The following is a 13,452-nucleotide window of genomic DNA, read 5'->3' as shown; positions in this document are numbered from 1 at the left end:
TTTAAATTGTATTTAATAATTAAAATGCTATCATTTTGTTCCAGAGACCACTCATTTGGTGCACATATAATTCCTTTAACATTTTTCTAAATTAGTCTTGAATGCATGCTTTAATAAATCACTCCAAATTAATAGAGTTGATAGTGTACGAAGATCATTTTTATGTTAACCTTACTGTGCATCTTTTTTTTATGTTAAGTTTATTTTATTCACGCCTTAACATCTGTGGTCATGTTGCATCTTTAGCTAGTGTGGTTATATCAGTAGGCCTTTTTTACTCTTGTTGAGTTCCTGTTTCTATTGTGTGTTGTAGATGGCTTGTGTTCATGTAACCGATTATAGACTTTGATTAATGTTTTTGGTATTGGTAATTGAGGCGGCGATGAATAATGGCATGTATCTTTCCAATCCGGCATTTGCCTTTATGACTAAGGGAAATCATGAAAAACTTCAGTCAGATTGGTCGGCCACGGGATTTGAACCCGGGACCCCCGAATGCGTGTCTCAAATGCTACCGCCTGAGCCAACTCGCTCGGTTGTATATCATTGTTTATGCAAACAAACAATGAGGTACCCTACATAAATATTATTTTAAGAAATACAGGAAACGAATATGGGTAAATTATGAGCGCAAGAACGCAATTTCATGACACTTTTTAAAATACCTCAGCTCCAGTGATCTCTATGGTAAAATGAGTGTGGACCAAATAAAGTTACAATAATCAAGTTATACAATATTTCGCAGAATATCAAGTTTTCTGTGCGTACAGATTTCTTTTCATCTTACCTCAGTCCTCATTTGTAGCGTTACACCCATCTAGAGAAACTACAAATTTCGAATAGTGAAGGTTAATTAGCTTCTGATATTACTTCATACAAACACACAAAATATTCTCTGTATATTAATATTGATAAACGTCAAGGCCGCCTTAAATAGACGGAGTCATTTGTTTTGATCTCATTGTAGCCATCGTCGCGTCGTCGTTCCTGTAATAACTCCTATGTCACATATCGATTTTCAGATTTTTGCTCTATTAAATAACTTAAATAGTGATGCAGCAAATAATACAATCTAATATATATAGCCTAACTTAATTATATTTCTTTCGAAAATGTAAGAATTCACGATGTCCTATGCACTACTGCCATAGAATGAATGAATTTGTTTTTCTTCCTACTAAAAAATTTAATATTTTGCACATAGAAGTTACGGAACAACAACACTATAATCTGAGGCGGCGGTGGAAATGTACCTATTGTATTGTTATTTTAAAACTCTTGTATATCCTTAAATATCAGTCCTATAAAAATTTTGCCTGGAATAAAACTTATCGGCAATCATTTTTGAAGAAACTTTTGTTATGTAACATTTTTCACAAAAATCAATAATAAGAGAGATATTTCGGTTTATTTAATTCAGGCCCCCTTATAAACCCCCTTTTAAATAAAGTATTTTGAATGCTATATAGCCTAAAATATAAGTTACAAAGAACTTAATTTATATTCCAATTTTCATCGAAATCCGTTCAGCCATTATCGCGTCAAAAGGTAACAAACATCCAGACAGACAGACTTAAATATCAGTCCTATCAAAATTTTGCCTGGGACAAAACTTATCGGAAATCATTTTTAAAGAAACTTTTGTTATGTAACATTTTTCACAAAAATCAATAATAAGCGAGATATTTCGGTTTATTTAATTCAGGCCCCCTTATAACCCCCCTTTTAAATAAAGTATTTTGAATTCCATATAGCCTAAAATCTAAGTTACAACGAACTTAATTTATGTTCCAATTTTCATCGAAATCCGTTCAGCCATTATCGCGTGAAAAGATAACAAACATACAGACAGACAGACATACAAACAAAAATTTCAAAAAAGCGATTTTCGGTTTCAGGGTTGTTAATTATATATGTTAGGACCAATTATTTTTGGAAAATCGAAAATTACCAGAAAAATTTCGGATACAGATTTATTATTATTATTATAGATTACAATTCTTTGTTTGTTAAAACGTGTATATGATAATGTTATGCAATTTGTGTGTTTTTGGAAAAATATGTCAATTAATGTTAATTAATATAATTAATTGTAACTAAAACCTTGTGCATTCCTCGTGTTTATCGTACGGTTCGACCTCCCCCACACGTTACCTGCACTTTCTGTACGTTTTCACTGTGCTTAAACGAGACGCTGTACTGTACACGTAAATACTGTGACAAACAACAAACGTCAGACAACTGTTCACTATTTAGGATTGCGCACAGTACTCTGCTGGCTTAGGTTCGGTTCCTACAGCGCGCAACGGGATGGCTAACAGGTCATTTTGCGTTCTTAACAAAATGTACAGTTACCCTTAAAAAGAATGAGACGATTCTTGGTCGTCGGAAGTTAAAGTTCTAGAGCGCGGTTCACTCGTTATCGACGTAACGATACATACCATGACAAATAGTACAAGAATTGTTACAAGGACCACAACAAGGACAAGGACCAGAATAAGGATCACGAAGAAGACTGCCATTTAAGGCCAGGATTTCACAACATAGCTCGAGTCACAAACTATCATTGCTTCACTGTACCGAATGGCAAATGCCTGCTAAGGGATCTACATTCTGGACTGCTGCGGTCACTGTCTTGTTTCGGTAGCTCATATAGTAGCGTGTCGGTTCCACTGTATAACCGAAACGTCTCGTGTTCGATCCCGGATAAAACTTTTTTTTATTGAGGTGTAATTAATTTGTTCAGACTTCCTCGACTGTCTAATTTGTCGAAAAAATATGGAATAATTTATGCTCAATTTCTAGGTCTTACAAGTGGGCTGAACCTCGTCAAAAAAATAAATCTTACTTGGAAGTTAAAAGTGTTCTTCCGCAAACAAAAATCATAAGAAACAAAAAGAGACCTGTTAACTTAAAATCTTGTCTATATGCCATCAGCTTATATTACAGCTCTAAGTCGATCCGGCATGGATGTCACGAGATTGTGGAATAAGTTCTCATCCCCGGCGAGATCTTCCCAGGTGTCAACAACTTGATCCCACAATTCGTCTCGATTTCGAGGGCGTCGGTGGGCATAGTGGCTATCCTTCTCTTTTTCAATTCCGCCCATAAATTTTCGATGACATTCAAATCAGGTGACTTCGGAGGCCAATTAATGATTTCGATCTCGGGTCTCCTTTGAAACCATCTTTGAATGCTTGCAGCATAGTGCACGGGATGGTTATCCTGCTGGAACAGCAATATTCCTTCGGGAAAACGTTCTCGGGCGGAGGGAAGGAATATATTTTCCAGAATGTGCTCGTAAGTTCCCGCATTAAACCGGCCATCGATGCGTTCTATAACGCCAGGTCCATCGTAAGACATCCACCCCCAACACGATATGCTAAAGCGCCCCGATCTTTCACGTCGGCGCACATAGCGCTGGTCATGTCGGAGACCATCCTCACGATAGACACGGACAGGACCTTCGTAATCACTCGAGATGGTTGTTTCGTCGGAGAAAATTACATTTCTCCAATCGAAATCCACTCTATTGGTAGCAAAGGCAAGACGGTCGACAGCTTGTGCTTCCCCCAATATTTCCATTTGCGCAGCCCTCCGGCTCCTAATACCGCGGTTCCTCAACCTGCTGATCACAGTCTGTGAAGAACCGGGAAAGTTAGATGCTGCTCTTATTTCGTTAGCAGTCCGAAAGGGGTCCTGTCGAACAGTCTCGAATAACAGAGCATCCTCTTCCAATGAAGAAATCCGCTGACGCCCAGGAATAGGGCGATTTTCGACCTCCCCTGAATTTTGGTAACGATGAACCCCCCCTCGCTTCTGTACTTCCAGGAACACCGACCAAACGGCTAGCAGATCTAGCCCCATATCCAGCCTCAATTAGAGCTATAACAAACTGTCTCATGTCACGTCGGTTCGCTATTACGAAGAGCAATGAGGGATGACGATAATACTTTAGTGTAGACAATGACTATTTAACGTGATATAGAATTATTGAAATAAGGGGCATCTTGCACAGTAAGAGTTAATAAATCAACCCTAAATTAAATATTTAAATAACAGGATATAACAGGAAGTCCAATTGTTGCGAAACTAATCAAATTAAATCTAATTACATTAAGTAAACAAATCCCAATTTATGACACTACGTTGCTACAGCTAAATTGTAGGTTATTAACGTAAGCATTGAATAGGTGCGTGGTTGTGCGTTGGACGACAAAACCAAACATCGAAAGTTCGAATCTTGCCGAGGAATGTAACTTCTTGCTTTTTATAGTGTAAATCAGACTTCTAACTACAATCATTCATATTTCTTGCATTATTTATTAATATTTATAGCCAACATTGAATTTGTAAAGAAAAGACTTTAGAAATCTCATATGGAATTTGTGATCTGTAGTGACACAAACATAGATTATCTCTCGGAACTTTTCCGTAAAAATAAATTAAATTCACTCCTTGAAACTGACAATTCCAAAATATTAATTTAAAAACTAAAAAAGGGTCGTAAATGCTGTATCTAGTGATTATTTACATTTATGTCTACAAAATGAATCTTGGAAAAACGTATTATGAAACTGATACTACTGATATTAAGAGTAAATGTATTATATTTTTCACTTAATTTCAGAATAACTTCAATGGATTTCTCCGCTCGATGTTGTGAAAAAATTCAAAAGTAAAAACAAGTAGATAATGCAGGGACTTAAAAAATCTCATGTATTAAAAAGAAGAATCTATATGTAATGAGTTGCAATGTAATGATCCTCATGTTCTTAAATACTACAAGAAGTACAGTGTATTTATCAAAAATTATGAGAGGGAAATAGAATACATTTGAATAGAAAAGTACAAAATTCAGATAATGCAATTGAAGCTTTTCGGAATATATCAAAGTTAAACTTGTAGATATCCTAAGAAAGAAAATATTTTTTCATTAAAACCAGTGATTATAAAGTAGAGGATCCCAAATCTGTTGCAAATTCTTTTAACGTCTTATAATATATAGTACAGAAATATTATTGACAAATTAAGGATTCAAGATTTTGCAAAAGATACTGCAATTTGTTACTTAACAGATGCATTTAATAATTAGTATTAATATATGTAATTAGTCAATAACTGCAATAGTGCTTCTTCATTCAATCATAACCTGAATAAAATTGAATGCACATTAAATTAAACACAATTGAAAACACGTAGATAAAATAGTTAAAATCAACTGAAGGGATGAGAATGAAATAATCCAAAGCCACACTTTTAACAAAAATTGTTTTGTGCGAGTGCATTTCTTAACATATGGGAAAGCTACTAATAAAATATTGTAATAATTACTCAACAAATGACATAGCCTAAGGACTCTAAACCTTCGTAAAAATTTGTCTGTGTGGCTTAGGATTATTTTTTAATTTCATTTTAATTGTTAGTTTTTAATATATATGCATTTACATTGTATGTGTGTATGTATAAATGCATTCTTTAGATTAACGTTTATAATATTATAACTTGTAATTTTGTATTGTCTGTGATCATTAACACTTAATCTGAGGACTTTGTAAAACTCTATTTCAACGTTATTTAGCTGTTTCAAAGTTATTTAGACAAAAAAAATCGTTGTGTAGACTAGGAATCGAACTCGCACTCTTCTGCACAACACGCAGAAGTCTTAGCGTCTGAGCTATTGCAACGACACGAAAGCTTTCCTTTCTGTGCGGAGTGTCGATCTAGTCATGAAGGTCCATTGTCGATTTAACTACACGATTTATGTATATATTTATCTTTTATTTACGTAATATTATCATATTTTTTGCAGTTTTTGAAGTTAATTTCGGAACGATGCTAGTAACAAACCAAATAGCCTGAATTTAAGTAACTCAATATTCGTTATCTTGTGTATCAGTGCTCTGGTCTCTGATCATGCGCAGTGTCTTACATCTCAGACTTAGGAATATTCAATCGTCTCATCCTTTTCTAGGGAAACTGTACCTACGAGAGTATGTCACATGTCTAAGCTCCGTTGTGCATCAACCTATTGCCACCGTAAAGGTATCCCAAAACCGCCGTCTAATCATAAATATCCTCTGCATTTCATACATTATTATATGGTAACCAACCATATTTGCATTTTATGTAACCTATTAAACATAAGAATTTGACATATTCCTTATTCTAGCTGTAAAGCAACTATAAGAATGTTATAGAATGAATAAATGTGCCTGTCTATCTATTGATCTATCTAAAAGGCTTAAGTATGTATGCCTATTTATATTAAATTGTAGTACTAGGAGATACTTATATTTTATTTGCGATTGAATTTGTAATGTAGCAGTATCTAGCTTAAATGGATTAACTGTTGCCTTAATTTTAATATAAGTGCAGGTGTTCTATTTCTTTCAGCAGGGGATTTTGAATTTTTTTTAAGTGTAACACGCACTTGTCACACTTTTGTTTCAATATTGAAACAGTGATTTAAGTATGAAATCAGTGATTTGATAACATTTCACTCTCTTCTTTCTCGATCAAATGAATCCTAATCCTATAGCAATTTTGTTTCCTCCCTCTGCATGTGTGTAAAATGTGGTGTAGAAAGGAAGGTGATAGCCTATGTTTACTTGCACTCCAGCAGGAACCACATCACTTATAACGAACCCATATCTGCTAAAATAAGGTCTTCTGGTACAAGGGCATCACGTATTTCACAGTTAACTACAATCTGCTTATTTAATGTCCCGTATATCCATGATATAGTCCACTTGCAGGAACAAAACAATTCTTTCGTGGTGTTGTGATGCTTATATGCACAATATGTTCCCCTCTGATGGCTCATTTTTTTGGGGGACATAATAAATTTAAGTTCAATCAATTCTCTAGTTTTCTAGATTTTTAACATGTAGTAATTACATAAATGTTTTTGTTTAAATATAAAGCTCTCTCTCTCTCTCTCTCTCTCTTTTTTTTTTTTTTGAAAGAAATACTGTAGGGTAATTTTCTCTTTTGCCAACTTGAAAAAGACAAGTACAGATGAGAGAGCTTTTGGAGAGTACTCTACCCTTCCTCCTGTGAAAAATAATAAAGATTATGTAAGCTTTAATACATTCTTGTAGGTCATAAGATGCCGTTTCATATTATGCTGCATTCCGAGTTTATATAGTCTACTCTATTTCCAACTAAAGATTGAAGTAGACGTAAACAAAACCGAAATGTATTACTCCGCAATCGCAAGCTAGCTACCAAAGCAGCCACCAGGGCGCATTATTTTCGGCAAGTGAGCACGCATGGCAGCCACTGTCTGATATATTGCAGACATTTCAACACATTCATTGAACTAACCCGTAAAATGCTCACAGAGGGTTAATATTTATTATTTCTCTACTGAGAATAGTGGATTTTCATTTTCTGTAGATTCGTGATTAAATGTTATTCTTTGAAGAGTGGAGAATTTCTTTAATTCTACAGAAATTTATTTGAGGTTGACAACACTGAATCTCGCACTGTGTTATACCAGCTGCGCTGATGTGCTCTGTGTAGCTGCAAGTCACCTTGGGAGGGATTTAATGCCTATTACGCATGCGCGTTGCCATAATACACGTTACAATGATTTAACACGCAATGTCTGAAACTACTAATATAAACATGTTGTTTAAATCGTAAGAAAGTGTTCTTATAAGCATGTTTAATTCACTCGTATTCCATGTATATTATACATTTTATTATTTTAGAAGGAACTATTTTAATATGAGGAAGAAGATGACAAGCACGAGTTTGGAGGCGTTGTGCGTCCAATAGCCAATCAGGAACCATTATGCCACGTGCATTTATTTACATTTACTTCAATCTTTAGCTGGAAAGAGAGTAGATGAAGTTGTGATGATGAACGTACATGTACCGGTATAACGAGTTTTCACTAACTTATATTCCGTATACAAGTTCTTTTCACTCATTCATTATATGAGAAACCTTAGGAATGAATAACTGACCTTCTCACTGTAGTGACGACACTTTGGAGCAAAACACATAATCATTTTTGTTATTACGCTTACGTGTTTGGAAACACGGCGCGCGGTTGCTAGGGGTGTGACGTCACACTAATGTCAATGCAGTAACAGTACTTGGCAGCAATCTTCCTGCAGGCGACCACAGCTTACCGTGCGTTTTTTTAAAAGCGCTTCAATAAAGCGCTTCATGACTTTGCTGCAGCAAAATGAGGGTCGAAAAAAAAACATAAGTAGGTCAAATGACTGCAAAATGGTGGACAATTAATATTGGCTTCTATTTCTGCCGTAATACATTTAACCCTAAAAGAACCAAACATGTTAAATAATTTCGACTTCCATGATAATGACCTGGAATTATTATTACTAGACGATTTTGACAATAATAAACGTTGCAAAAGACCAACGAATTAGAAAGAGAAGACTATAGAGTGGCCATGTTGTCCTGTACAGCGCTCTTTGCGGTGCCACCGCGAAACACAGCAGATCTGAGCTAAGCGCCCACCTTTGTAAAAATTCGTCTGCTTACAGTGTTGTATAACGGAGGTAAGAAGTACAAAAAAACGAAGAAAAAACATGCCTGTTGTGTGTGCTGCATATAACTGCAATGTCAAAAGGAAAAAGACAACGGGTATATCATATTTCATGTAAATTTTATGAAGTTAAGTCCATAGTTTTGTTAATTAGCAGCATTTTTTTTCATGCATGAATGTGTAACAACGCCCGGCATAAACAAAATAAATGGTTCATTGGTAATGTACTTAAACTAAATACGAATAAAACCAATACAATTCCGTTTCAGACCCAGTGAAAAACAAATAGCAATATAATATTAAAACTGTATTTCGACACCGGCATCCTTTATTTCTGCTCCTTCTGTCCTTACTGCTTATACAAGAAGACGATGAGCTGTAGCTTATAAGAAGTAGGCCTATTTCGAAGACAAACGATTAATCAAATAAATGGTTCACTAGTAATGAAGTTAAACTAAATAAGGATAAAACCGCTACAATTCCGTTTCAAACCTAGTAATAGCAATCAAATATTAAAATTGTATTTAGACACTCGCATCCAAAATAAGCAAAACTCTGGGGTATTGTATTTTGACTGGAAGGACATAAAAGAACATAATTGAGCACCCACGTGCAATAATGGGGTAAGTATGAATATATTTCGTAACTACTTACCCCATTATTGTACGTGGGTGCTCAATTATACACTAATAATTATCTGTGGTGCCACAGCCCTTGAAAGGCTCAGACAGACCAGCCTGCTGTTGGCCTCACGTTCACATTTCGATAATAATTATACTTTACTGTAACAAAAAAACTGAAAGCGTGTTTTGTCATGTTTCACCCACGTTACAAGCTTGGAGGTAAAGGTTGTTTACTACAGATAGGGCCTACTTTCATTCTATATATTATGGCATAGTAAATAGTTTTGCAACGTGTAGAGACTGGGAAAACAATTTAATAAAGCCATCCGAATCATACTCGTTCATTTTATAGGCAATCTTGCAGGTCGCATTTAAAAGAGCCTAGGAATATTAACATTTTCTTCAGTATATTTGCTGGGACTTCTTGTCATACTACATGACAATTTTGCTTAGGTTATTCTTTTAAGCATTCCTTCTAGGAATAGCTCAAGTGTTTTAAATTTAGGGTACATAAGTTTAGATGAAGTTCCTAGCACGTATTTGACGAAATACTAGGTTTTTCCACTTCAGTTTAACTGATTTATGCAAACGAAATTAAGACAGCTGACGATTCTAATGTCAGTTATCACCACGCCCACTTTGTTTTGGGCGCATAAGTTCATTACCGACGGTCGTTCAATTTTCTTCAAACATGGCGGCGCAATGACCACTCTATATCTTTCTCTTTCTAACTCGTTGCAAAAACGAGACGATAAAAGTCACCCTCGGCTCCCTTTACTATAGAGCACGTGAACATGATATCGTATCAGTAATATTATATCTTTCTCTTGTAAAATTTCCAGTTTTGGAATTACAAGGTTTTGATCGCCACCCGACGATGAGCCATTAGTTTCACTGTCATTAATATAACCCAATTTATCATTGTATTCCCGTTCACTGCACTTTCAGTGGGGATAATTTTCTTTATTAAGCATTTATCCATTATCAGTAGTTATATAGCCGTTGCTAATCAATTAACGAGCACACACCTACGACGACGATCATAACAAAAAAAATCAACCTAAAAACGAGTGTTGATAATGGTTAGTTTTAAATTATGGGTAATTAAGTAGTAATCATCAGCCAGGCCATCTTCCCGTAATAGAGATCCAGGATAGATACATTACCAAGTATATACATATATTTTAATAATTGTGTAGAAACAAACCATCGACAGGTCGTATCGGCCAGGCCATCATCTTACTACAACAGAGATCCAGGGTGTAAAGTGGATACTGGATGACAAGTTAATCATACATATACAAACGAAATTTAATAAAAGAAAATACATATGATAACGAAGGTGCCCTGGACCTCTATTGCGAGAATATGAAGGCCTGGCTGATTATTACTACATAATTACCATACACTGTTAATTATCTGTTAGCTCTGTGTTATTTCCGCTTGGTAAGACTTAGGACCATTACTGTTCGTTCCCAATAGTTCATAGATTTGAACTGAACTACAAAAATGTGGATCATGGATAGAGAAATGGAGTCACTCTGTTGCATGTGTGAAGATTCACCGATCTCAAATTCAGGAAAGATAGCGGCATTGTGAATTGCTTTACTAACATGTTCGACAGCTGACCTCCTCTATCAGTGATTTAGATGGATAAAAACATTTAGGGCCTACAGGAACTCATAAAGTTAGTGGTATGTTTCCTAATTTACCATGATATTTAAAATGCTGTTGTTCTAAGGGTGTCCCGATTTGTTCTTTTGGATGGTTCCTTGTCCATTTTGTTACTCAACTGTGGAATAATAAATAATAATGAATATAGGTCTATACCGGTAATAATAAAAAAAATATATATATCTTCTTTTTTCCGAGATGTTCCAGTCGAACCAAACCACTACTCTCTATAGAGTTCAAATAATAATCTTTGGCCTATAACCTACTTCATCTTTCAAACAAATTAATTCAATTTTTGGCTAAACTAGTGCTGAAGTAGTTCCCCGCTTATATACATGTTGCATATACGAATCTGTGACAGGTTAGATTTGGTTAGTTTAGGGTTTTGTTACGCCATGTATATATTTGTCTATGATGCATATACGATCAACTGTATCTACATAAAAAGAAACCCTTATAAATTCAACAATTTTCACTTCCGAAATCACCAGAACTACTTCAGCGCTAGTTTCGCCGCTTTATTTACATAGGAATATATCTTCGAAATGTTAACAAGGTTGAGATCACTCTTAATTTTACTGGATGTGATGCCCCTGGTTTTATAAATTTGGACACAAAGTGTCTTGCAGCCCCTCTGAAGTTGGCACTTACGTTTGGTGATATTTATTTGCATATCACGAGATTCGTAAGTTGGTTTACAGTTGAAATATCCAGAACTACCTCAGCGCTAGTTCTTGCCGCCCCTCTGAAGTTGTAGATGGAATATTGTGTTAGCCAAGTTTAATATCAATACTACCACCAGAAATTAACTCTTAATACATATAGCCTATCAAGACTTATGAGGAAATATTCTGGAATACAATTATACGAAAATAACGTTTGACTTGGATAACAGGAGCTGGAGTAATAATTGTGAAATCTATCAATGCACTATTATTATAATTACGTAACTTGTATCACCGAAATGTAAATAATATATGATCGTGACGATGGTGAATCTAGAATGCGGTGAATAAAACAATTTTTATGTTTACAACGAGGCCCGGCATCACACCGGAAGCGGAAATACTACACCGATGGCGCATGCGCAAAAAGAGAGCCGAGGGTGACTTTTATCGTCTCGTGTTGCAAAAGACCAAAACACATTCCGCCATGATGGATCGTGCAGCAAACTCGTAAAGCGATGTTTTGATTTGCTGCACGCTTGCTACAGCGCTGCTGCAGCGACGGTGAAGCAAATGTAATAAAAGAACGGTCTTGCTGCAGCGCTTTACGTCTTGCTTAAAAAAAAAAAACGCACGGTTATCAAACGAAGGCCTTGGCTAAATCGTCTAACCTTTGGTGGTTGAGTCAATATTGACTGCAAAACAATGCCAGTGTTTGTTTGTTTTACTATATTATTAATACTTAATACGAAACAAGTTCTGACAATTATAATTTCCTCAGAACTTTACTGATCTAGGCCCTAACCCAAATTGTCACAACTCCATTTGCTCCACACGAGGCTCATACTGTATATGCCTATTATTTAAAAGTAATTAGTTATTGTTGGCTGCGAAAAACATTAATGTGGTGTGCGGTTCGTGATTCCCCGACTTCGTTATGTCTGTGGACACCCCGCTTAATTTTTTCAACTCTTTAACAGCTCAGTCGTCGCTCATACTAAACAAGTGCAAAGTTTTTCACTACATTGAATATGGTGTATGAATGAGAACGTTTTTTCGTGTAATAAATTTCCGGATAAAATTTAATTTTAAATCTTGATTCGTTTTGAATTACACGTGTGTAATTTTCGTGTAATTGTGTGATACTGATCGTAAAATATGGATTGTAAAAATGGTGACTATTGAGCAACAATTAGGGTATCTACTGGTAAGGATAAGAAGTGAATTATAACAATATGAGAGTACAATTGAATTCAAACGCAAACTTACTAGGCACTTGGTCAGTAATTGAGACTCGTTCAGACATGGTTTCTTGTAAATAGTTCTCTTAATCTATCACAAAATATTTCAATATCCGGTAATTTCATCACTATTGAATTTTGTTATTCTAGGTTTAATTTGTAAATCAATAAATACAAAAATATTCTTTGTTCTTAACTTCCATGAAAAATGTGTAGCTTTCATTAATTAGGTAATCTTGTCGTGCTTTAATTTTTATTGTAATTGTAATTGTAAATTTAATATTAATTATAATTTTATTCTTCATATTATAGTTGTAATCCCATGGTAGAGGGGCAGAGAAGGCCTGACGGCCTTATCTCTACCAGGTTAAATAAATAAATAAAATAATATTATAAAACTTAAAAAAAATCAATAAGCTAAGAAAATTATCGATATGTGAACAATTTCAAGAACATGTATAATTAGCCTATATAATACCAATATGCTAGAAAAATCATGGAACTAAAAAATTTCTCAATAAGGGGAATATTTTCTGAAAAATTTATAATTACCTATATCGGTACAATTATAAAACTTAGCTATATTTTAAATGAAAATTTATAATCATATTGGTACTTATTATAAACTTAGCAATATTTTAAAGGAACATTTTGGTACAATTATAAATTTAGCAAAGTCTGCAAACTAAAAAATTGCTTAATAAGGAAAAATTTTGAAGAAAATT

The sequence above is a fragment of the Periplaneta americana genome, chromosome 5 (genome assembly GCF_040183065.1).
Source record: "Periplaneta americana isolate PAMFEO1 chromosome 5, P.americana_PAMFEO1_priV1, whole genome shotgun sequence".
In the NCBI taxonomy this organism is placed as follows: domain Eukaryota; kingdom Metazoa; phylum Arthropoda; class Insecta; order Blattodea; family Blattidae; genus Periplaneta; species Periplaneta americana.
The sequence above is the reverse complement of the archived record's forward strand: the minus strand, read 5'-3'. Positions refer to the sequence as shown.